Raw genomic sequence first — 27253 nt, 5'->3', positions numbered from 1 at the left:
ATACTGTAAGATTACAGAGAGGAAAGTACATACCTCATGCTCCTTCCTCAGTTATCAGCTAAAAGATCATTGGCCTATAATTCAGTCTTTATTATTGTATTGGTGAAGCTTCAATCAGGGAAACAGAATTACTAGAAGTTGTGTGGTGAAAAGAGTTTATTATAGGGATTAGTCAGTATACATTATGAAAGGTGATAAAGGAGTCTGTGAAAGTTCTCATTGCATCTTGCAGTGGACCCAGAGTTTCTGTAGGTCAGCACAGTTGGCAGTGGGGAGAAAACCTGGACATGAACCAAAGGAGACTGACAACAAACTAGAACCCAGGAGGTCAAAATAAAACCCACATCTGCATCCAATGTCAACAATGTGGTGTTTTGCAGAAACTGATGCTCTTCACCACTAAACTAACATATGTCCTATCTAGGGCTTAAAGAAGCTGAAGGTGGTGAGATAGGATCTTGGAGGAGCTCCAGATCAGTCCATTCTCCCTCCCAATCTGGTGAGGTAGCAGATCAGTGACAATATGCGTGTGTTTCACTGGCACCTATCATGCTACATCAACATTCAGAGTGGAATAACTACTACATATTTTCCTTCTTCCAAATCCTGCACAAATTTTTTCCTATAGCTTATCTTAACCCAGAAGCATATGGGGAAGGAAATTTGGAAAATCATAGTTGTATTATGGTGCAGTTGACACAGTGTGAAACCACAACAATTATGATACTTTTATGCTATAAGTTAGAAACACGGGTATCTGAATAGATGCTGGGAATAATATCTCTATCAGTTATGGAACTCAGAGTGGTTTAGAATACAAAGAGCCTCATAGGTATTGAGCTCCAACAGCCATGTGTCTGCTTGTTCTGAAGCAGCCAGGAGGTGTGGTCGTGCACCTCTGTTCATTGTATAAAACAAGGATTTCATGGACCTGCAGTCTGTCCTAAGCCTGAATGCCAAATATTTTACTCAGCAATTAAATAGACTTTACTGTTAGTAATACTAAAACCTCTCCCTATTCTTCTGCCGTGGTGTTTGGTTTATTCCTAAAACAATTTTCATAAGGGTCTAAAGATATGTGATAAGAATGCATATGTAAATTAAACCAAAAGAATTCTGACAGCTGAAGATTAAACTGTGAGAGCAAATTATCAATCTGAAAAGAAAGTGCTTTACTGCATGTAAAATTAAAAAGGTGTTGGTTCGTATTTGATTCATGGCATGAGTAGCCGCATTATGAATGATCAGCAGAACAATGTCACACTACTACAATTATGGTGCATCAAAAATGCAAAGCTAATTGCTTAACTTTAATGAAATACAAAAGCCACATTTTAATAATGTTCAGGTTGTGGTTCAAACTGAAGAAAAAAAAAAAAACCATATATCATCAAAGTTAAGGTGACAGTAATTCATCCTTAACCCTTTGACGTCATAGTCTGAAGTAGGTCATAGAGGTTCCACACCTCCCTTCCACCTTTCCCCATCATGCGTAGCAGAGGATGTCTTTTCAAAATCTAGTTGGCTGGCTTTCAGAGGAAACAGTGTGATCCTTAGATTGACAACTCAATTTACTTCATCTGGTCTCATCTGAACGTAGATCAACTTACACAATTAAGGGAAAACAAAAATACAAATTTTGCTATAAATACTTATAAACATTTTGAATAAGAATTTAATCTTGGTGCGCCTGGGTGGCTCAGTTGTTAAGCTTCTGCCTTTGGCTCAGGTCATGATCCTAGTGTCCTAGGATCAAGGCCTGCATTGGGCTCCCTGCTCAGTGAGGAGCCTGCTTCTCCCTCTCCTGCTCCCCCGTGCTTGTGTTCCCTCTCTAGCTGTCTCTCTCTCTCTGTCAAATAAATAAATCTTTAAAAAAAAGAAGAAGAATTTAACCTTAGCTGAAATTTGCACTAACACCTTTAAGGTAAACCTTTAATATAATTGCGGTAGCTATAGTATCTCTTAGATAATTCTAAGAAAGTATATATACAAAGACTTAAGGCCAAATTACCCAACTATTAAACATCCATCCACGAAATCACCCAGCTCTTGAAAAAATGGTGCCAAGACCAAATACCTTTGTTAAGACAACAAAAAAATAGTTATTGAAAGAGATTATGGGAAATACTGTAAAGTCGGTACATTTTTGCACTTATTGCCTCTTTTAATTCATTCACATTACCATACAGTAAGAATTGCTGGTAAAGGACAGAATTTACAAAACCTCAAACAAACAAACCACCAGGTTCTGAGTTTGCATCGCCTGCCCCACTCATAAACATATGGTAATTTCCTTGATACATTTTTATCTCCATAGATTATTCTTAAATCAGCTGTAAAACTTTATATAGGGCTTAGTGTGGAGTTTGGTTTTTATTGTGCAGATAGCACAAGTAATGCTGGGCACAGTAGCATCTGAGTCTATAAATTACACATTTCATCCATTATTTCAGTAACTTCACTCTCCCAAATCCAGGAGATGCAGCAGAGTGAAATGGTTAGTTGTTTATTTATATATTTATTTATTTATGGTTTTTGTTTTTTTTTTTCACATGTATAGAATATCAGGAGATCTGGAAAAGCCTTGTGAGAAAACAGCTAGCATCTAATCCCTCTGACCTATTTGCTTCAAAGAATAAATTAGGTGTGGGAATCTAACAACTTCAGTGAAGTCAGTAATAATGAAACCATTGAGTTTTCCTGATAATCTTCTCTTCATCCCTAAAGCACCTTGTATACCAGAATCATCAGCATCCCACCACCTTATATAACTTAAAGACATTTTATTATTGGGTTAGAATTCCTTTTATAAAATACTCATTAAATTAGTTTTACCCTTAGGAAGTTCTGATTTCTTTACTTTATTACACAGAGAAATTCTCTTTTCTCCACACTTGAGCATTCTTTCCACATTTAAAGACCTTTCTTTCATTTTACTCTGATATTTGTCCAAGGAAGGATTTTCTTTCAGTACTTGTTCTTTCTGAATATTGAGTGCATCCTTTGTGGCTCTGGTACCTGGATTACCAATTGGGTCAACAGTTCCTGAATGCTTACTGCAGGCACAAAACACTGTTTTAGCATGGTCTTTTATGGATTATGGATTATGAAAGCTATTTCTCTGCATTAAAAGAATTTTTTTTTTTTTTTTTTTTTTTTTTGGATACTAAGATTTATCTTTACTACAGTGGTTCCCCTCTTATCTATGGTTTCACTTTCTGCTTTTTCAGTTACATGTAGTCGACTGTGGTCCCAAAGCAGATGATCCTTCTTCTAATATGTCATCAGAATGGCTACAGGGGGGCACCTGGATGACTCAGTTGCTTAAGTGTTTAACTCTTGATTTCAGCTCATGTCATGATCTGAAGGTCGTGAGATCAAGCCCCGTGTTGGACTCTGTGCTTAGTGTGGAGTATGCTTGAGATTCTCTGTTTCCCTCTCACTCGGCCTGCCCCTCTCTCTCAAATAAATTATTAAATTTTAAACAAAACAAAACAAAAACCAGAAGAGCTACACTAGCCTAATGCTACATCACCATGCCCATGTCATTCAGCTCATTTCATCTTATCAGGTAGTCATTTAATCATCTCACATCTTCATAAGAAGAAAAGTCAGTACAGTACAATAAGATTTTTTGATTTATCCCTTGCAGATAAAGATTTTTTGAGAGAGAATTAGACTACATTCACTTAAGTTATATAGTATATTGTTATAAATGTTCTATTTTATTATGTTATTATTGTTAACCTCTTACTGTGCCCAGTTTATAAATTAAACTTTGTCATAGGTTTGTATGTATAGGAAAAAAAGAGAGAGAGAGTGTGTGTGTGTGTGTATACACACATATGCATATATATTTGCATATATACATGTATATATACATATATATGCATATATACTTATATGTGTGTATATACACATATGCATATATATGCATATATATGTATATATGCATATATATGCATATATATGTATATATGCATATATATGCATATATATACGTATATATGCATATATACATATATATGCAAATATATATGCATATGTGTGTGTACACACACACACACACACACATATATGTATCAAACCATATATATTTGGCTTGATACTTTCCTCTGTTCCAGGAATCCTCTGAGGGACTTCGAACATATCCTTTGCAGATAAAGTAGGAGGCTACTATATTCTTAAACTGAAGAATTATAGGAGGAAAATGTTTCTTTCCTGAAGTAAATACCTTTCTTTCCTGAAGTAAAATACCTCAAATCCTGATGCTTCTAAAAACTTTCTTCTTGCAAAAATATCTGTACTAAGCGGTTTAAAAGCTCACTCTGGGGGTGGCTCAGTTGGTTTTCTGGGCTCAGGTCATGATCTCAGGGTCGTGCAATCAAGCCCCGTTTCAGGCTCCTATCTTGGCAGGGAGTTAAGATTCTCTCTCTCCCTCTCCCCTTCTCCCTGCTTTCTCTCTTTCTAAAATAAATAAAATCTCCTAAAAAAAAAAAAAAAAAAAAAAAAGCTCTAGTTTACATTATCAACTGCAAACATATTAGCATAATCCACTCAGTCCTTAACATCTTCTTCTCTATCTATAGTCAAGATTCAAAGTAATCTTTTGAAGTCACTGGAGATGGGATTCAGTTTAGTGAATTTTTACCCTCAGGTGGAAATCAGTTATTTTTGGTTGCTGCATTTTGTCACTTTCCACACAACCAGGGCTCTCTGCCTTTTTGCCCTGCTCCTGTGATGTTTCGTTTTGTTTACTTGGCTTTCCTTTGGCTTCTCCAGAATCTGACTTCATTTCTGAACACTGCTTCCTATCTTCATGATACAGACTAGAAACTTCTAACTTCTGTCCTCAGCTCTAATTTCAGGAGCCATTCCCTAAAAACTGGATTTGATAATTAAGATAACCCCAGTAATCCAGAAGGAAATTATTAATCTCTCTTTCACTCTACTTTCCATATTTTAATGTATATCATTTATTTATCCAGAAAGAATACTCAGCAAAAGTCCCCATTCCTGGCACTAAGAAAACAAAGTAGGTAAAAGTGTTTCTGGAAGCAGCAACATTTCAGAAGGACCCAGTTTAGAGGTTAGAGTTTCTAATCTTTTTTTTTTATTTTTTTATTTTCCGACTTGCAACCAAATTTCAGATATAGAAACCTTCTTATAAACTTTCCTGCTGGAGAGGACATAATGCTCCATTTAATTGCTACTTTTTCCCAAAATCATGAAAAGAGATTTCAAGTTAGATTAATAATTTTGAAAATTTAGAGATGAGGAGTGCTTGTAAAAGAACTAAGTAAATTGAAAAAAAGTTAACCAGATTTTTCGGTATCTGAAAAGCAGCTTTCCAAATAGTATTTTTGCTAATTGCCCCCACCAATGGACTTGCACATTACCAACTTATTACAACAAACTGTCATTATTTACTATCTTTATAATATTTTTATTGTCTCTTTCTACTAATAAGTGTCACTGAGAAAGCTACCTCCTACCCCTTTCTGGATGAAGTTGCTGCCTTGTAAAACAGGGGACTTGGAATGAGCACCACTGAGGCTTCTGCCAACTCTGAACCTTTTTATGGTATGTACGCCAGCTCCTCACTTTGTCCTAGAAACTCCTGCCAACAGCCCAGTTCTGAGCAGTCAGAAAGTATTTTCACTTTCCCAGGTAACACAAATTCATCCAACTTTATATCTTACAATAGATAATCTTTTATTACTGACACATTAAATAAGCTGTGTCAGTACACGTTGTGTGTGTGTGTGTGTGTGTGTGTGTGTGTGTGTGTGTGAAAACAGTGTTACACATAAGTCTCTGTTTCTCCTTTAACCTTCTTGATCTGATGAACCAAAATGTGATTTCCTTTGTGAAAACTTCCTGGCTTTTCTAGAATTAATTGTCCCTTTCTGTTCTTTTGTAATATTTTGTCTGCATTTCTAATATTGGATTTTTTCACATTACATTGTGTTGATTTTTTAATGTATCTGTCTTTCTACTGGACCTTGAGTCTCTTTAGAGAAGAGTGTTTTATTTTCTCGTAATCTCTCATATTGAGAATATTATATGGCATATAATGAATAAAAAATGATGATTAGATAATAAATGAATATTCTTTGTATTTAGTTTATGCTTGTTGGGAAGAGGCCTACATCTAAAATTGTCAGAAACATTCTGGATGAAAAATATCTGGAAGTTTGTTCTTTTGCTTAGAAGAATACTAAAATTGGTTTATGTTCTTTGGCAAATAATAGATGGAAAAGTTATTAAATAGATACAATATACAAGTTCTATTTTTTACTCTTACCATAGGCTCTGCATTATTCCACAAAGGCTTACTCCTTTATATTTAATCTTTCATAGTTTATAAATTTATAAATCTATTTTATAAATAAAATTTATAAATCTATTTATAATTTATTTCAATTAACTTTCCTTAGCCAATGAACAGACAATACACTCAACTTAAGCAGTTATGAACAGAGCTTTGTGATGAGAATTTATCCTTAAATTATATTAGTTCATTAAAAGTTTGGGATCAGGGAATAATACAATATTTGAGTTCCTCATTTATGGCTGCATTAATGTATTTAAAATAAAACTCAATCAGGGAGCTCAGAATATTAAAAGTTTTAAGCCATCATTCTCAGAATTCTTAAGATAGCTTTCAGAGTGCAATAAACACATTCAGGAAGATTCTGGAATTTGCTTGATGACTCAGAGTAAACCTGGGTCTCCAAAGCCTGGGCTCATGTTCTTTTGTGTCACTTGGCCGCAGTGTGGGTAGATATATTCCCAACTGTGCATAGGTGTGGTTCTACTCCTCTAATTAAAACAATAATCTCAAGCAAATATGGCTATTTTGAATTGAAACTACATCTGACAGAAGTTGCTTAGAAGAAAATAAAGCCACAATAGAATAGGAAACATGAGGTCTCTCCGGTCTAAAGCAGAAATTTGGGGCAATGTGAGAAACTCTGACAAAATAAGAAAGCAACAAAAGTGAGAACTGATCACATAATCTAGTGATAGGTAAAAAGCAAGTGCTACTTGAGTGCAGTGTGTGAGGGCTTGAAGCCTGTATGCCTCAACAAGAGAAATTCAGAGGTTTCTCTAGGAAGGGCTGGGGAAGTGGAGCAAATGAGCCATTGGGACGTCACATGAATGGAATAATAAAAACCAGCTAGAGAAGACCTTGATATCCTTGGGACTAATAATGAACTTGATAGAATTTAGAAGGCTAGAAAAATGAAACCAATTAAGGTTAATGGGTGAAGCCTCTGTGTGTGAAGCTGGATATACCCCTGAACCTCAAACTGCAGCAACTTGAATTTCATAGCATAAATATGAGTTTACTATGTTACTAGAGGGAAGAAAAGCAGGAATTCAGCACTAAAAAGAAATGAGCTATCAAACCATGAAAAGACAGGGAGGAACCTTAAAAACATATAACTAAATGAAAGAAGCTGACCTGAGAAGGCTACATACTGTGCGATTCCAAACATTATGGAAAAGGCAAAACTACAGAGAAATTAAATAGGCAGAACACAGAGGGCTTTTTAGGGCAGTGAAAGTACTGTGTGATATTATAATAAAGAATATGTTATTAGATATTCGTTCTGTCCCACAGAATATGCAACACTAGAATGAACCCTAAGGTAAACATTGGACTTTGACTGACTGTGATATGTCAATGTAGGTTCATCGGTTCATCCTGGATTTAGAAAAATGTACCCCTCTGGCGAGTTATGTTGATAATAAGGGAGGCTATGTATATGTGGGGCCAGGGGATATATGGAAAATCTCTGTACCTTACTCTCACTTTTAATGTACACATAAAACTTTTCTAAAAAAAAAAGTTTTTAAATTAAAAAAAAATACAATATACTTTAAAAAGAAAAGCAAGAGAAGATAAAGCAGCTAAAGTTAAAGTATCTAGATTTTTCACAGTGAAAGAAGTGAGAACAGGTAAGATTAGCATATGTTTCACATAAAAAGAATAAGGAGAGGTAAAAATGCCTAGATCTCTTGGAAGTTAGTGGCGGAAGTGATGGCATGGACCCTTTGGGGATATCCTCACAGTTCTCAAAGATTCTAAATCATTTTCTGTCGCTCTCACCAGCAAGAACGACCCAGAGACACAGAGTGACAAGCTTGCGAATCTTTATTGTTCTCTCTTTATTGTTCTCTTTATTGTTCTCTCTTTACCCGGATCTTTACCCCTATTTATATCCCCTCTCCTCCCATCAGCAGACTGTACATGTGAAAGGAAACCTGATCAACGCTTAGCATGATAAAAAGCACGCAGTGTCCTCAGGCTACCTGTTCTGGGCATAGCCAATCATCTTTCAGGTGGTGCGCAGGTCCTCTGTCTGGCCGCAGGCGCAAGCGCCATGTTGTGTATTATGTACATAGCTGCCCCCGACAGCTCCCCCTTTTCTTTTATATATATGGCTGGGACCATGCCTGTCTTAGGTTGCCGATCCACACCTTCCATGCTTACCCATCATCGGGTACTCCCCCTGGTCGAGGAGCCCCTGTCTTACGTGGCTATGGATGTGGGACCAGTCTTACCCGTTTTTGACTACCGGTCCAGCATGCTAAGCCATATTTGGGGGGAGGTACCAGCCCCGAGGGCCATCATAGCTTGTACAATCATTTCTCGTTGATGTCGTTGTTGGAAGCCTAGACGGCAGAGGTATCTTAGCACAAATATAGATGCTCCCACCATAAGGGCACAAAATACCCCTATGCCTGCCCATTCCTTCAAGAAGGACAATGAGCTTTGGAAAAATTTTACCCAGTCTCCCACAGAAGCCAGGGACACTTTGGTGGCATTTAAGCTTACAATTTGGGATCTAAGCAGCCGTGTCAGGTTATGAAATTGGGCGGTCCAAGTCCCATTGAGCATTTTCCCAACTCTCTAGAAATATTGGCAGCTCGGGTGAAATTATGATACTCTACTGGCGTAACACAGATTCCCTTCATATTGCTTATATATCCCACCGCTAAAAGTCCCTCTACAATGTCCATTTGTTCTTGTAGCAAGTCCACTCTCTGATTTACAATTAGGATCCGTGCATGTAAGTGTCCATTGATCTGTTCCTGGGTTGCCAATGCCTCTGCTAGTTGTCCTGTCACATTGTTGAGTGCTGCGGCAGTCTGTACAGATGTAGTCAGGGCTATAGCTGCTGCCGTGGCTGCATCTGCCGAAGCTGCTATTGCGGCCATGATTGCGGCTATAATTCCAAAGTCCCTTCTAGGTTGCAGCAACACAGGCAGCTCGTCTGTGTTAACCAACACCGGCATAGGAATGTATGTTGGTATTCTTGTTATCAAAGCAGAGTCCCCTGTCAAGCTGTTCCAACATTCAGACAACCAGCACCTGTCACCCAAGGCATGCCGGTAGTAGCATTGGTGGCAAAGATAGGAGGGAGGATCTCCAACTCATTTGTCAGTGGCATCGGGACAGGCCAGGCCTTCACCAGCGCCCACATCTGTTGTTGGCTCACCTCTATCGTGCTGTCCTGGCTCAGGATCATCACCATCGTCATCCACAGGCTCCATTGCCACCATCCTCGTGAGCCTCTCAGGAATCCACACTGGAGTTGCAGCATCCTGTGGAAAAACACAGAGAGATCCTCGGTGCCACCGGAGCACCGGGTCCGGGCCTTTCCATATCCCGGTAAGGGTATCTTTCCATTTAACCATCATCTGTGACTGCTTATGCTGGCCCCAGTGCCTTTCTACGGCGGACAGGCCATCCGTATCTAGCGTCAGAAAATTTAAAATAAATGTTACTAAATTGGTGAGATCTCTGGGGGTGGTGTATTCTTCCCCTACTCCCCCTCTTTTTATTTTTTATAATGTGGTCTTGAAGGTTAAGTGGGCTCTTTCAACTATCCCTTGCCCTTGTGGATTATAAGGGATTTCTGTTCTATGTTGAATACCATAGCAGGCTAAAAAGCTCTTGAATGTTTTAGATGTATAAGCAGGCCCATTATCTGTTTTTAAACTTTTAGGTACACCCCAGCATGCAAAGCTTCGTAAACAATGGGTTATTACATTTTTAACATTTTCTCCTCTTAGTGGTGTGGCCGTTACTACTCCTGAGCAAGTATCTATGGACAGATGCAGGTATCTCTGAAGTCCAAAGGATGGAACATGTGTCACATACATCTGCCACAAATGATTGGGGAGCAGGCCTTTATGGTTAACACCCCATGAGGGCATTGGAAGATGTACAAGAAACGTAAAAGGGGGGTGAATACAAACAGGAGTAGGCAAAAACGTGATATTTTTAGAACAAGTTTGCACTTTCAAACATTTGGGAAACGTTGTGCTTTTAAGAGGAGTTACATAATAAATTAGTAGTTAAGAGTGCGGGGTAAGTAGCAGCTGGATAACTTTTGACAATTGACCCTGTAAATCACCTGTGCCTTGTATGCTTTTCCACGCCCTAGTGGCGGCAGTAGCAGTTTGCAAATACACTGCAGGTGGAAAATTGATCTGATTTTGATTTCCCGAAAACTGTCCTGTACCAGTCAGCATTTCTAAATTCCAAGCTCCATTCCCAGCTCCCGCATTACGGCGTGCAGCCTCTGCACAGCCATCCTGATCTGCCATCCTCCACACAAGATATTGCCCTCCAGACAAGCAAGCTCGCGCCAGACCACTCCAGTCCAAAGGCGCCAGGCCTTGCCCCGCGACCCCACGGCGCGCAAGAACGCCTGGGCAGCCCCCATTCCCAAAAGAGCTCCACCCGCCTCCAGCAACTCCTGCAGAGGCCCCTCCACACGCACTCCCGAGACCTCTGAACCCACAGTATATCAGAAATAGTCAAGAAGCAAAGAAAAGACTAGTCTGCTATCGTCACTAAAACAGTGAGCTTTCACGTTGCAATCGTCACTATAATCAGTGAACTTTCACGTTGCGATCGTCACTATAATCAGTGAACTTTCACGTTGCGATCGTCACTATAATCAGTGAACTTTCCTAAAACTTCTCTGGCCAGATTTTTCTTCCAAAGGTCCTTCCATCCTTATCCTAGATACCTCGTTTCCCATTTTGGAAAGCTTTTCTCTCATCCTTACAGAACTTCCCTGTCAAAAGACAGACTCTGGGTGCACACTTACCTTCTCGCTGTCAATCCCCTGTCTCCTCTACCGAATTTTGAGGTTCCCGGGTCTCGGCGCCTCTTGTTGCTCTCGCCAGCAAGAACGACCCGGAGACACAGAGTGACAAGCTTGCGAATCTTTATTGTTCTCTCTCTCTTTTTTTTTTTTTTCCTTTTTTAAGGGTTTTTATTTTTTTATTATTATTTTTTTTAAGTATGAATATATATATAATTTTTTATTTATTGTTCTCTCTTTACCCGGATCTTTACCCCTATTTATTTTTTTTAAAGATTTTTTATTTATTTATCAGAGAGAGAAGGGGGGAGAGAGCAAGCACAGGCAGGCAGAATGGTAGGCAGAGGCAGAGGGAGAAGCAGGCTTCCTGCTGAGCAAGGAGCCTGATGTGGGACTCAATCCCAGGACACTGGGATCATGACCTGAGCTGAAGGCAGCTGCTTAACCAACTGAGCCACCCAGGTGTCCCTACCCCTATTTATATCCCCTCTCCTCCCATCAGCAGACTGTACATGTGAAAGGAAGCCTGATCAACGCTTAGCATGATAAAAAGCACGCAGTGTCCTCGGGCTACCTGTTCTGGGCATAGCCAAGCATCTTTCAGGTGGTGCACAGGTCCTCTGTCTGGCCGCAGGCACAAGCGCCATGTTGTGTATTATGTACATAGCTGCCCCCGACAATTTTCAACGTGGAAAAAAGTTAACTCAAACAGATAATAACTTAGTAAGAATAAACTGTTATATTGTGCTTATAAACAACCTCCAAATCTCGGTGATTTAACACACACAAAAAAGTTGTTTCCCTCTAGTACTGAGTTTGGGAAACTATCTAGTGGGACATCTAGACTGATGAAAGCACCATTATCCCTACAGTTTAACATTTAGTGCTATGGCCTCCTTAATTGATGAGTCTGGGGGAAAAGAAAATGCTGCGGAGTCTTGGACTAGCAATTAGATGCTTCAAGAAGGCAATGACATTAAAACTTCTTTCAACTCATCAACTATAATCTGTCTTATGGTCCCATCCAGCTGCAGGGCACTGGGAAGTTTAGTCTTCTTTGTCCAAAATAAAAGGAGACTCAGATATTAGTCAACACAAGTAATATACCACAAGTGATTTCCCTGAAAAGGTGTGTTTATTGTCCCCCAAATTCATTGGACAGTATTTTAGGCCCTCCTCATAGAATTCATTGTAGGTCTTTCATTAATACCATGAAATGGCCTGTCTACAGATTTTCTAATGAATTAAGGGACCATAAGTTTTTTTTCATTATATAATGGAGTTTGAATGTTCAAAAAATAACAGGGAGTATCAGGGACCAGTGCAAGAGGGATCACACTATCCTTCTCCACCTCTTTCAAAATCTTTCCAAATGAACCATATCTATTTATGTGAGAAACATTTAGGGTTTCCTTGTTAGCATTCTTTGTTGGATTATCAGAAAATACTTTACAGGAAATACTTAAGACCTAAAAGAGATGACAAATATAAGACTATGACAGAACCCCAAGTAGTGAACAGCCAGAATGGCAAGGATGATGAACTGGGCTGTAAGCCCTACGGGGTGAAAGGCCTTGAGCTCATTCACCTCTGCCTTCTTTGCAGTTTGCACAGTGCCTAGTGATTGATGGGAGTTCAATAAATATTTGTGGAAAATGACATAAAATGTGTAAACTAAATAAAGTTAAATTAATGACAGTAATGATCCCCAATATTTTTATTTCTTATCTAGCTCTGTCTCTGCCCCATCTCTTCCAAAATTTTCAATAATATCATAAACCTGAAAGGTACCTGAGAAATCATCTAAGGGTTTCTCCTGAAAGGCTAAGGGAATTGCCCAAAATATATATATGGAAGATAGGCAAGATAAAATGCAAATCTTCTTGATCCTTGGTCCAATTCCTTTCTCTCTGGTGAAGTGGTGAAGTCCTCCTTCCCATAGGTCTATCAGTCTTTTCCATTTGTAAGGAACTTAATCTGTCTTTTCACATTCCATGACCCCACCCCCTACCCCCTGCATACACACATCACAAAGGCTACCATCCTCAATGCTTTAATTTTCTTCATGGGGTTAATCACACTCAAACATCCCATTATATAACAAGTTTTGTTGGTTATTTGTGTTGTCCACTCAGATTCTGGGAGGGCATGTCTCTCTCTCTCTCTCTGGCCTGTATTCAGTGTATTGTGAAACTTAGAATGGTGCCTGGAAAATAATAGAATCTCAGTAAATATTTTTTAATAAATTAATGAATGCATTGCACAGGGAATACTTGGGTATGAATGAGATGAATTCTCTAGAGGACAGAAAGGTGAAAATCACCTTTATAATAAAAGTTAGTATATCTTCATTTAAGGTTGAACTACAGGAGTAACTAGGAATGCTTGGAGAGATCATATCAATTATAAAGAGAAGAGAGCTTAGTACCAATCCTTTAGAAACTTCCATGATTTAAAATTTGGAAAACAAAAGAGGAGTTTAAGTCTGGAGTCATTGGGCAGCTGTGTCAATGCTGCTGGTAGGGTATACATTATAAAAATGTGGAAATAATCAATGACCTTTGCATGTGTAGTTTTGCTCTAAAGTGATAGGGGTCAAGTCTGATTAGAGTGGGTGAGGAGTACTAGAAACATCATTCTGTTTCTTTGAAACTTGTTTCTGGGATACAAGTACTATGTATGTGATATTGAATCATCATTACTGTGACATAGTTTCTTCATATATAATAAGAGGATAATAAGACATGTCTCACCTACCTTACAGGGTTACTATAAGGATCTAGTGACCACAACTTCCTATCATGTGAAATCTAACTCTGCAAAGTATTGTTTTTGGCAATCATCTTTCAGTTGAGTTTTTTAAAAAGAAAAAAAAAAAATAAAGACATTAATTTGAGTTCTCTTTCCAATAACTTAGGCTTACCTGTAATCTAGACCAAATCTGTCAGAAGACTATTAACCATTCCTTTCTTGCCTTCTTTTATAATATTTCATCTGTGTAAACAGGGACATACCTGCACTACATGCATTGGAAAAAGATTATACAACCTTTAGTACATAGAGTTAAGCAGTCTGTTACCAAGTTATCAGGTTAAGGAGTATGTTTTAGCTTGCTCAGCCAGGGACAGCACCAAATTATCTCATGCTTACTCTGTAGCTAAAATTCACTGCTCTCCAAGTCAAACCCTAGTCCATTAGTCTTCAGCATTCCTTCAACATGCAAATGTGCTTAGAAAGGTCAAGTGTTCATTATGGCACTGGAGAATCATGCAAAACACTAACAATAAGGAGAAAATGACAGGGGCATCCAGGTGGCTCAGTCCGTTAAGCATCCACTCTCATTTTCTACTCGGGTCACGATCACAGGTTGTGAGATTGAGTCCCATGTCTAGCTCCATGCTGAATTTGGAGCCTGCTTGGGATTCTCTCTCTCCCTCTCCTCCTGCCCCTCCCCTACTTGTGCAGGAGCATGTGTGCGCGCGCGCTCTCTCTCTCTCTCTCTTTAAATAAATAAACAAACAAACAAACAAATAAATAAATAAATAGAGAATGACTATTCCATCACAGTTAGCTGCATCTCTGAAATGACTGTAACAAAGTCAGCAAACGGAAAGGATAGGAGGCTTTCTGAAGTTTGCTTTCTCCACGTCCTTTTTAAATAAGTTTGGGGAGATGACTGGGCACTGTGAAGGGACTTTTAGCCGTGGCTTCTTTTTTTTCCCTCTCTCTTTCTCTCTCTGATTTTAGAATAATTATATGAGTAGTTTACAAAGCCATCACTGGTTTTATTTTTTTTATCCACGGAACAGGTCAGTGGTATTTACTTTAAAAATCTGTTTGCAGTGATTACACGATGTATATACATTTGCTGTGTCTGTCATATTCATCTCACTTTTGTTCACCCTGTTTATCTTTCTTCCTTCCTTGGGTTCCACATAATTTCAAATACCCACTACTAATCTATGAACTGAAATAGTATTATGTTCTGTATATAAAAAGCCACCCAACTTTGACAAGGGCTACACTTCTCTATTGGAAGGCCAAGGTCAGAATGAACACTTCTCAGTGGCTATGTGTGAGCTTCTAACCTCTTTCAGCAATGTTTTTTTCTGAAAACATATTGTTTTTGGAGTATAATGACTGATAGGTCATTAGAAAGAACGTTCTCTTCTCCAGAGAACTTACCATTAGAAGAAAGAAACTAGAAACATGGAAATACATAAATTTGTAATTTTGCAAGTGCAGAACTAAATTCATGAATACATAAATAAGAATAAAATGACCATGCGTCCCAGTTCTGGGTAAGATGGAATCAGAATGCTCTATGCTGTGTCTCTCAAGGAATATATTCATAATACCTAGAAAGATAATGGAGGAGCTCTTTAAGGACTCAGAAAAGGCAGAAGCAGACAAACTGCAGGAGAATACTACAATTTGAAGTACTCCTGAATGAGGGGTGGTAAGTAAATAATTTTTTTCTCCTCTAGTATCCCCCAACCAGAAACTAAGAAGTGGTGTTGGCCATGAACAAGAGCTTCAGAAGAATATCCTAGTTCAGGCTCCAGGAGTGGGAGAATAGATTTACCATAAGCAGCAGTGGTAGCATCAGAGAATCATAAGCACCTAAACCTAGAAGGGTGGAGGGGAACCTTACTTCTGATAAGAATAACTGGTCACAAAAGAATGTGGGAAAATAAACATCCTTTTTCTCTTTGTCTCTCTAATGTGTCTGTTTCTCTCTGTCTCCCTTTCACTCTCTTTTCTCCTGCTACACAAACTCAGACAGGAGCATCGTAGTCAGAAGACATGATAGAATAAGATAAATAATGCCCCAGCTGTCTGATCACAGAACCATAAAGAGCCCCAGGAATCACAGAGGACAGGGGAGATAGTGGAGAACGTTGCCACATACAGTTCATGACTCTTAGGTTTACTCTTAAGATGTGCCTGTGATGCTCCTATAGAGCATATGAGAGACTTTGAGAACCACATAGAGAGACAGACCCCCACCTAGGTCCTCAGGCCACCAGGTGATGCACCCCAGGCAGGATCCAAATAGGATTACCAAGCTTTGAAAATGTACGTTTCATTTACATTTGACAAATTATATTTACATTTTCAAATGAGATGGAAACCATATCCTAACAAGGCCAATGGTCACAATTTGTGACCTGAAGCTAATGAGATCTATTGCTGGATAAAACTGAAATGTCAACATTCTTCACAGGATTTAAACAAGACCCAAAGCCTCATAATACAATATTCAAAAATAGGAAAGCAATACAAATTCGACCAGCATATGAGGACACAGAAAAATCTCAGTTTGTCTGGAGAAAAAAGAAAAAGAGACACCCATGCCGAAGTAACACATACGATGGATTTATCTAATAAAAACTTCAAGGTAGCTGTTGTAAGAATACTCTAGGAAAAAGGGATAAATATACTTGAAGCAAATGGAAACGTAGAGAACATAACAATAAAATAGAAGACTTAAAGGAGAACCAAAGGAAAATTTTAGAGTTAAAAAACAATTATCAAAATAAAATGCTTACTTAAAAGGCTCAGTAGCAGAATGGAAATGATAGAAGAAATGGGCATTAAATTCCAAAATATATAAATAAAAAATGTCTAAAAAGAGAGGGGGCACTTGCTTGGCTCAGTTGGTGGAGCATGGGACTCTTGGTCTCAGGGTTGAAAGTTTGAGCCCCATGTTAGATGTAGAGATAAGTTAAAAAAATCTCTAAAAATTTTTTTAAAATAGAAAAAAATATTAAAACAGAGAGATAATAGATTGAATAAAAAATTACAGAAGCTTAGGGACCTGGATGGCAAGACCAAATGTCTAACAAGTAGTGTCATAATATGGCCAAAACCTTTTTTAAATAATGGCTAGACTTTCCAAATTTGGTAAAAGACATAAATTTAAAGATTTAAGAAATTCAATGAACTTTCAAAACTATAGGCATAAAGAAACCCAAATTATAAACACCACAGTCAGATGGCTGAAAATTAAGAATAAAAAAAACTTAGGAAAATGCCTTTGGGGTATAATTTTATGAAAATAACACATTATTCCTGAGGGTATAACAATTGAAATGACTAAAGATTTGAAGTCAGAAATTTAAGAGACAGAAAGCATGTGGAACAACACTTTTATAGTGCTGCTGAACTTGAAAACTTTAGAACATGAACTTACACATGTACTAAAATTCATAAAATTATGGGATGCCTGGGTGGCTCAGTGGGTTAAGTTTCTGCCTTCGGCTTGGGTCATGATCGCAGGGTCCTGGGATCAAGCCCCGCATCAGGCTCTCTGCTCAGCGGGGAGCCTGCTTCCCCCTCTCTCTCTGTCTGCTGTTCTGCCTGCTTGTGATCTCTTTCTCTCTCTGTCAAATAAATGAATAAAATCTTTAAAAAATTTCATAAAATTATACCCCAAAAAACAGTGTTACTGTATAATTCATAAAATTATACCCCAAAAGGCAGTGTTACTATATATATATATATATATATATATATATATATATGGTGGTTATATATGGTTATATATATATATGGTTATATATATAGTGGTTATATATGGTTATATAGTGGAAAAGAAATGAATTATACTGCAACTATATATATATATATAACTGAATATATATATATATAGTTGCAGTATAATTCATTTCTTTACCTATGTGTTTCTATGTGTTTATCATAAATTATAAATCATATATATAAATATATAAATTTATATATATAAGTTTTTAAGAGGGAGAGAGTGCGGTGACAGGGTGGGCTTGCAAGGGGAGGGCCAGAGGGAGCTGGAGAGAGAGAGAATCTTAAGTAGGCTCCACACTCAGTGCAGAGCTGGACGTTGGGCTTGGTCAGATCATGGCCTGAGCCAAAATCAAGAGTTGGATGCTTAACCAACTGAGCCACCCAGGCACCCCAGTGTATATAAATTCAAAAAGTAAAATTCAAAATAAAATAAATATACAAATAAAGAAAACAAAATCACCAGACTCAAATAACTTGACTTTGCTTTCTTCTCCTTCAAAGCTACTGCATTCTAGTACATTTATTTTTACCTCAAAATCTTCTGAAAAAAAGGAGCCCATCCTCCAAATCCTCATTTCTACTTTCACTAAGGTCAGGCTCATATCAAATAACCATTAAGGAAACAAAGATTCTAACAGAAACCCAAAGAAGTGTACGTAGGTTAGAGTGTCTCAAAATGTGTTTTATTTTAAAAATTTAGCTTTTAAATTTTTTATTGAAGTTATAGTCTTCATTTGAAGAGTCAAATGGTTCTATGAGGCTAATTAATTATTCTGACTACTCCCAATTACCTGTTCCCTGAAGGCAAGCCACCTTCAACATTTTAAGAAGACTCTTTTGATACTTAATATAGTAAGATTTTATTGCTACTTTACGTTTCTTTAGTGATAAGAATTATCTTTTGGTTTTCCCAAATGCAACGTATGATTTATTCTCTTATGCACACAAACACAAGCATGCACATGCACCCTAAAAAATTTGCATGCTTCCTGTTTCCTATATTCCCTTAAAATACACCATCTTTTAAAAATTATTCAGGGCTTGCAGTATTTTACATTGTAAAAACTGCTATTAAATGAGCCAGGCCTACTATGGTTATTTTTCTCTTTCTGCATCTTTTTCTTATCTGTATATTGGCAATTGTTGCAATATAATTTATTTCTTTTTCTATGTGTTTATCATAAATCATACCATGACCTTAAAAGTGATGCAGATTTCCTTTCTCAATTTGTTTGAACCCATTGAACATACTAGCACTTATTTTTTTGAAAAAGTATCTCCCAGAATCTTGTGACCTGCTTTAATGTTGCCTGGTAGATCTCTAGACCTGCTCAACATTAGGCTCTAAGACTCTTTTCATTATCCTTCTGAAGATTCCCTTTGCTTTTGTCTTCTGTTAGATATTCCATTTCCTAGATCAAATATTTTCAAAGGTTCTCCTAATACCCTTTGTGTCACATTATTTTTTATGACACTTATAGACCAAAAGAAATAACATAACATTTCTGTATATTAAGTATTTAAGTCCCAACAAATTAATACTGGTAGTTCACCTGGTATCTGACAGATGGCCATGTATCTCCTCTGATGACGAAAATATTCCATGGCACCCTGTGATTTTGCTGCGGCTTTCCGGGGCACGTTGGTGCAGTTGGAGAAAAGGGGTCCGAGATTCCGAGTTTCCCTCTTTCACAGCTGACTCCTATATTTGGTAGTGCATGTCCTCTAGGAGTTTCTGCAAAGAAGTATATCAGAGTTAATTTTTCTGAGACATTGACATTTAAAAATGTCTGTCTTCTGCTTTGACACTTGATTGATATTTTCTCTCAATATAGATTTGAACAAATCTAATACTATAGGTACATTTTGGAGGTTTATGTATGCAAGGTCAGGGAGGATAATGACTTCTTTATATATTATTTCCAAATACCTAGAAGATGGTAGTGAGAGAATGAATAAAGATATCCCTGTGTAGGCTTAAGACATGTTCACCAGTGATATACCAACATGATTAGGTCTGTCTGTCATTTTTTTTTAATGATTAGAAAATATTATCAATTGTCTAAAAAAGTATAAAATCCAATTATCTAAGCCGATAGTGCCAAAGTAGATTAAATACTTCTGTTTTACCAAGTTGCAAAAGAAAATTGAAGGTAAATTTGTAGTTTTGAGCTGAATTATACCATTTAATTATGACATTGTCACACATCCTCTAAATTAATAAAATAGTGCTTCTGCTCTTAATGATGTTGTCAATAATGCAGTCAGCTTGAGCTCAATAGGTAAGCTAGTTTATCATAACTTGAAAGCCATCCTGTATTTATAGTGTATTAAATGCATGAGCCAATAATTCTGAGGTTAGAATAAATGCATCAATCCATTATGAGAATTGCTTTTAATTTAACCATTGATAAGTAAAAGATAACTCAATATTCATCCTCTGGGAAGGCTATTCTAATAATGATCCAGTTGTCCTTTCTCAATAATAAAGTCAACCACTCAAGCAAATATGCCATGTTCTAATCCCAGTGAAAGTGAGCATGTCTAAGTCCTCTTAGATCAGATAATGAGGCTGGCCTCAGAGCCTTGAATCCTTCATGAGTCCCATGGCCTCATACTATATTCCATTCCAAGGCACACTCCTTGCAATTGCAAGTAGGAGAATTAAATGGTAATCTATCAGTGCAAACTTATTATTGCAATTCAAATCAATAAAACAATTCAAATCAGCAGAAGCAGCTTATACACAAAGGTCAGAATATCATACATTTATTTCATTAACCTTGGTTCTGTGTCTAGAATTCACACACTCTTAAGTTGGGAGTGTCCTATGTTTCATGTATCTTAACGTCCCTTCTACTTATATAGAAATTGTATAGTAAGAGAACTTCTAAGTAGTCCTGTCACCATTTAAACCTCAAAAGGAAAAAGGAAACTTGACTTTTGTGTAAAGTTCTTCAGTTTTGAGAACAGCTATTATTTTCAGCCCCTGTTACACATTCCAACAATTTTCACCTCTTCTGCTTAAATATCCCCTGTTCTTCATATGGTACTGTCTGTCTAATCTGTTAAAATGAACACAATCCCTTAGACATGGTCTGACTAGTTGAATAAACAGAGGTGTGGACATCCTCATCAGAGATGAACTAGTCTACCAGCACATCCAAAGGATGCCTCAGGTTTTGCTACCACAGCTCTATTTCACATTGAGCTTACTGTTGACTGTAACTCATAGAAGTTTCTAGTGGGTGTTTTTGTTATGTCATCAGCTACTCATTCTCCTCTAAACACCAGTATTTTGGAGAATCCAAGTACCAGACTTTGCATTTACATTGGACTTGAATTGACATTAGTGCCATGAGGCAAATGTTCCTTAAAAACCATTTTCATCCTTTCACTTCCTTACTGAACTCCATAATCATGTAAACTCCATAGTTTCAGGTACAAATTCTAGTGACCCTATTTGTCTTAAGGTAGCCAATATTTTTTTTTTCTTTTAAGATTTTATTTATTTGACAGAGAGAGAGAGAGCACAAGCAGGGAGAGCAGCAGGCAGAGGGAGAGGGAGAAGCAGACTCCCTGCTGAGCAGGGAGCCCGATGAAGGACTCAATTCCAGGACCCTGAGATCATGACCCAAGCCAAAGGCAGCTGCTTAACCCACTGAGCCACCCAAGTGCCCTAATGTAGCCAATCTTGCATTTGGTTCCAATAAACCATTAGAAAAAAATTCTAGTACAGTCCATCCTCCATATTTGACTTTTTGGTTTCAGGAAGAGACAATGGGCTCTTCCATAAATCTCCTTTCTTCACATTACTTTTGGATTTCTTCTTCATGAAGGCTTGGATTTCTTCATGCCTTTTCGTGAAGCACTCTGACTTTTTATTCCCAACTGCTGCTGAGGCTGTTTGTCTTTTATTTCTAATTCTTTTATTCTTTCTAAGAAGCTTCTACAATTTATTTTTTGCAGGTTACTTAAATTTAAACATAGAAAGCTAGATGCAGTTTTATAGCTACACTTGAGAGGTTCTATTTTAAAGTATTGTAAGATGGAGAAGTTTTAAGTTATAGAGGTAAAATGTTATAATACAAAGAAGATTGTTACTGATTTTAGCACACACATAATGCCATACTCAATCTAAATATACATGTTCAAAAGAGAGGTAAATATCTACACTTTCTAATCTTACTCAAAATAGAAATAAAACCCTTAGTATTTATATTTGAAAACACTTTGTATAGCTCGTAAGTAGCTCCTGAATTACTATTATGTTCTCTGCTTTCAAGATATTTACAGTATGTTTGGTGAGACATTTAAACCTTCTGGAAACATCAGATTCGAATGTAGTAATAACAGATGTGACTTTATTTAATCATTGCAATAACCATGTGATTTAAGACTTTATGGTGTTATAATCTTCATTTTACAAGTGAGGAATCAGTGGCTAAGAGAAGAAAGGGGGCATACCCAAGGTCACATGGCCTGTAAGTGGGTAAAACTTGTGTCCACCTCAAACATGTTAACTCCGGATCTAGTGCTCCTTCCACTTTAGTTCTAACATAATCTCTGTCCTGCCCCTCTTTTCCAAATTAGAAGAGAGTCTAATCAGAAAGTACTTATTATTTCAGTCAGTATACTATATTGAATTTAAATTCTTACCAATTTCCCATTTTTATTATTAAATTCTTAGAAGTTGAGGTAAGTACACAGCTATAAACAAATATTGGGTATAAAGTGTGTGTGAGTGTGTATATATTATACATATATACATACATACATATATACATATATAGATAGATAGATGTATTAGTCAATGATCTTCTATTGTCTAACAATAGGCTCTTGGGGGGAATGGAGGAATGCCAACTGTAACATTTATCTATTTTTTTTAATTTTTTTAATTTTTTTTTATTTTTTATAAACATATATTTTTATCCCCAGGGGTACAGGTCTGTGAATCACCAGGTTTACACACTTCACAGCACTCACCAAAGCACATACCCTCCCCAATGTCCATAATCCCACCCCCTTCTCCCAAACCCCCTCCCCCCAGCAACCCTCAGTTTGTTTTGTGAGATTAAGAGTCACTTATGGTTTGTCTCCCTCCTAGAGCGTATCATGCTTAGCGAAATAAGTCAAGCAGCGAAAGACAACTATCATATGATCTCCCTGATATGAGGAAGTGGTGATGCAACATGGGGGCTTAAGTGGGTACGAGAAGAATAAACATTTATCTATTTTCATGGTGTAAATACTCCTACCATGGCCAATTTCAAGTGATCATTAAGATGTCATTGATGTCCAGTGTTTGTGACTTTGGGTAAGATGTGCACAGTCAGCTCTCATAGGCTGGGATGAGCTACTGTGAGCCCTCATTGATCTTCTTCTGCTGGGACATCTAATTAGTCAGATACTGGACTGTCATCCATAGTTTTTATTTTTCCCTTGATGAACTTTACTGAAGAATAATTTACATCTGATAATCTGCACCCATTTAAAGTGTACAATTCAATAGTTTTTGACAATTGTACAGACCTGTGAAACCAAAAACTACACTAAAGATATACCACCTCTCTTGTGTCCCATTGTAGGGGATCCCTCACTCCATTCCTGACAAAAACTGACCTGATTTTTGTCCCTACAGATTAATTTCTTTAAGTGCCATAAAAGCTGTTCCAATAGATTGCCACAGGGGATTAAAGGCAAGGATAACAATATTCAGTAGATAAAATCATAAAAATAGACTCTGAGAGCCTCAAGATTCTATTTAGTGGTTGTTTTTCTCACCAGAGAGGGAAGCCCATCTAAAAATAAAATCAAAGTAAGAGGAAGTGGTGTCAAGGAGTGGAGAGAGAGAGATCCAGACAGATATAATTTGCACATCTGGATTCAGCCATCCCTGAATCTCGATTACCCTCCACTGTCAGTAAAAATCTATATATACCAGTCTTAATTCAGTGTTATTTGGGGATTGGAAAAGCCAAGAGAGGGCTATCCTATGAAGCTGTCATGTAGAAGACACAAGAAAGATGTCGATGTGATCTTAAAATTAATTTGGTAAAAAGAGTGTCTAATTTTTTTTTTTTTTTTTTACCAGATCTGACTTGTTTTTTCCTGGCTGTTGGCACCCATCACAAACATAAATCAACACTACTTAGTTAAACACACAGTGTGTGTCTTGCACACCAGCACATACATGCATCCTTCCTGCCAAGCTTGTGGTTTCTCGGGACAGTGTTGTGTTGTTAATCAATACTGTTGCCATTGCCTCTCAGTAAAGAAGTTCTTCCTAATGCCCATATTCATTATGTCGATACAGATTTACAGTGTTTTCTGACAGACTGACTTATTTTGATCATCATCTGAAAGAATTTTGACTGGCAGATGTGGGAAAGTAGGCATGCAGCCAGAGGAAAAACCAAAGATATCAAGAGATGAAAGTGTAAGAAATATAAAACCTTCCATTTCAGCTGGTTCATAGAGGATGAATAGGTAAGTAGCAAGTAGAAAGACTGGCCGAGGAAAAGATGGAGAGAACCCCAGATGGCAGGGTATGGAGTCTGAATTTCCCTCCTTAAATAAAGGAGAGTTGGTCAGTGGATTAAGCAAGGCAATTCCCTCTTGAGAACTGTGAGCCCGAGTAAAATGGCTTCATGAGGAGAAACCAGTAAGAGGGAACCACATAGAAGACTCCGGCAATAATTTAAGCAGCAAATAGGGAAAGCCTGGCCCAGAGTCACAGCAGCAGGAGTCAGTAGAAAAGACATCTTGGAGGATGGCAATATAGATCCTGTCACATTTTTGGTTACAGAGGGTAAAGGAAGAATCAGAGGTGGCTTGAGTTGGGACCAACTGATAGGTGTCGATGCCGTTCACAGAGCAAGAACCTGCAATGGGAAGAACAGGTGGTTTTTGGAGGCTAGGGTTAAGGTTGATGGTAACTTAGATGTGGGTGATCACTAATTTTGAAATTGGAATATAGGAAGATTAGTCAAGTAGCAGGAAATTATAAACAAGTATCTAGATCAAGAGAGAGAGTCAAGGACCAGAAATAGAAAACTGGAAACCATATGCATGGAAGCTGGATTTTAAAAACAAGTAAGGAAAATACTGTTCTCGGTTAAGAGTCAGTAAACGAGCACCTCCAGGTCAGATTTGGCCTGCAATCTGTTTATGACCATCAATTAAGCTTTTTACTTTCAAATAATTATAGATTCACATGAAGTTGTAAAAAAATCAAGAGATCCCATGTAACCTTTACCAATAATAGTTTTCCACAATAGTAACATCTTGTGGAACTCTAGTATAATATCATAATCAAAATGCTGACAAAATAAGTCTACCAATCTCACATTTCCCTAGCTTTTCTTATATTCATGTGTGTGTGTGTGTGTGTTTAGTTCTGTGTAGTTTTATCACATATTTAATATCTACCACCTCAGTAAAGATACAGAAGAGTTCCATTATCGTAAGGGTCTCTTGTGCTTACCTTTTATATGACACTGACCTCTCTCCTTCCCCCCACCCAACCCCTGGCAACCACTAATCTTTTCTCCATTTTTATAATTGTGTAATCTCAAAAAAGGTTATATAAATAGATTTATACACTGTAATCTTTTCAGATTGGCTTTTTTCACTCAGTATTATTCCCTGGAGATCTGTCCAAGTTGTCATGTATATCAAAAGTTCATGCCTTTTATTAGTAATATAAGGCATAGATCTGTCATGGTTCATTTAACCATTCATCTGTTGAAGGACATCTGGGTTTTTTCAGCTTTGATTCTAATAAAAAAGTTGTCAGGAACATTTGTGCACAGGTAGGAACATTTGTGTACAGGTTTTTATGTGAATAAATGCTCAATAGTACAAGTGCTGGGTCATATGGTAATTGCCTGTTTAATTTCATAAGAAACTAGAAAACTGTTTTATAGACTAGCTGTGCCATTTTTATACTCCTAACAGCAGTGTGTGAGTGTTCCTTTACCACCTGTTTTTGTAAATAAAGTTTTATTGGAACATTGCCACACTCACTTGTTTACATATATGTCTACAGCTATTTTCACATTACAGTAACGGAGTTGAATAGTGTGACAGGGACCATATGGTTCACAATGACAAAAATATTTACTACTTGACCCTTTACAGAAAAAAGTTTCTGGCCGCTTCTCTAGGGATTAGTGTCTGTCTTTTCAAGAATGTAGACCAGGACTCAGAAGACTGGGCTGGGTGTGGTTAAGTTAGAGCTGCAGAGTAAAGCATAGAGGAATGAAGTCTGAGTCTCAAGCAAGGTGATCCATGGCTACTGAAAGCAAAAGGAGCTCCTGCACTTGCCCCAAGTTTGATTGATTGCTTTGAAGGAAATTCTGAGGAGGTTGTGTGTAGATGTGGGGAAATCCAGGATTGGGAGAAGGAACTGGATTCTCAGGAGGCATTGCCTTGAAAGACGTTCTGCGACAACAGCCTACAATGGGAGGAAGTCATTGTTGAACAGCATTGAACGTGGAGTGGATAAGAGGTAGTAAAGATATCAGCTGAGATGGAGAATTGTCATACTTCTTCAGTTCTAATGCCATCAGTTATAAGAAATACAATTATTTAAATGACAAGATTTTAAGGGAAAAATTGGTTGAAAATTTCAAAACATCACTTAGAAAAATGCTTCCAACAGAAGCCAAAACATTTGAAAAGTGTTTGAGAATGGAAAGAATGTAGGAATGGAGAGGTAGAGTATTATGGCTAGAGAGATATAATGGTCACGATCACATGATATTAAAGTCCTAGAGGATGATTTAAAGTTAGGTTTGAAAAGAAAATTTGGAAAAGATGCTGAAATCTTGAAATTACTTGATATTATCAACAATCTTATCAAGTCACCACCAAGTAATATATTTCCAGGAAGTTTTTTTCCCATTGGATCATTGTTGTTTCCCTTAAAATTCTCCTAGAATAAGTGTCATTATCTCCATTTTATAAACATGTAAATTTGCCCGATGCTTCTAAGAATTTGTCTAAAATCAAGATAGGGAAGTGACAGAACTGATACATAAACTTAAGCAAGCTCAGCTGCCTGCTAGCGTAACCTAAGACTGCTGGCAAAGGTGACTAGGATGGGGAAACTGTCATGTGGATAACATAGATTTCACTTCATTTACTTTTATGATAAAATTTCTTCATTTGAATGGCCTTTTGGAAGCAGCAAAGAACAAGAATAAAAATGTTAATGCTTCCAACTCCATCCCCTCCCCCATCTTTCAGGGGTATGGTTATAGGCACAGAGAAGACACAATCATCAGGGAAAATCTAGGATTTAGGAGGCACCCCTCCAAGGCTGTTTCAACTCCTCCAAATCTCTGTCCCTTAAGGTATTGCTTGGAAGAGGGCTCTATGATTCTGAGTAGCCCCCATTTTAAGCCTGATCAGCATCTATTAATCCTACGAATTTGTCTGTTTGAGAAATGACTTCACATCTGCTTGGAAGACATTTTACTGCTGCCAAGTTTCCCTATGATATTTCAAAGAGATTATTTACTGCCTTCTTGTTGTTTTGCAGGGTTTTTTTTAATGCTACCATAAAC

The sequence above is a fragment of the Mustela lutreola genome, chromosome 7 (genome assembly GCF_030435805.1).
Source record: "Mustela lutreola isolate mMusLut2 chromosome 7, mMusLut2.pri, whole genome shotgun sequence".
NCBI classification, from domain to species: Eukaryota; Metazoa; Chordata; class Mammalia; order Carnivora; family Mustelidae; genus Mustela; species Mustela lutreola.
Note: the sequence above shows the minus strand (reverse complement) of the source record.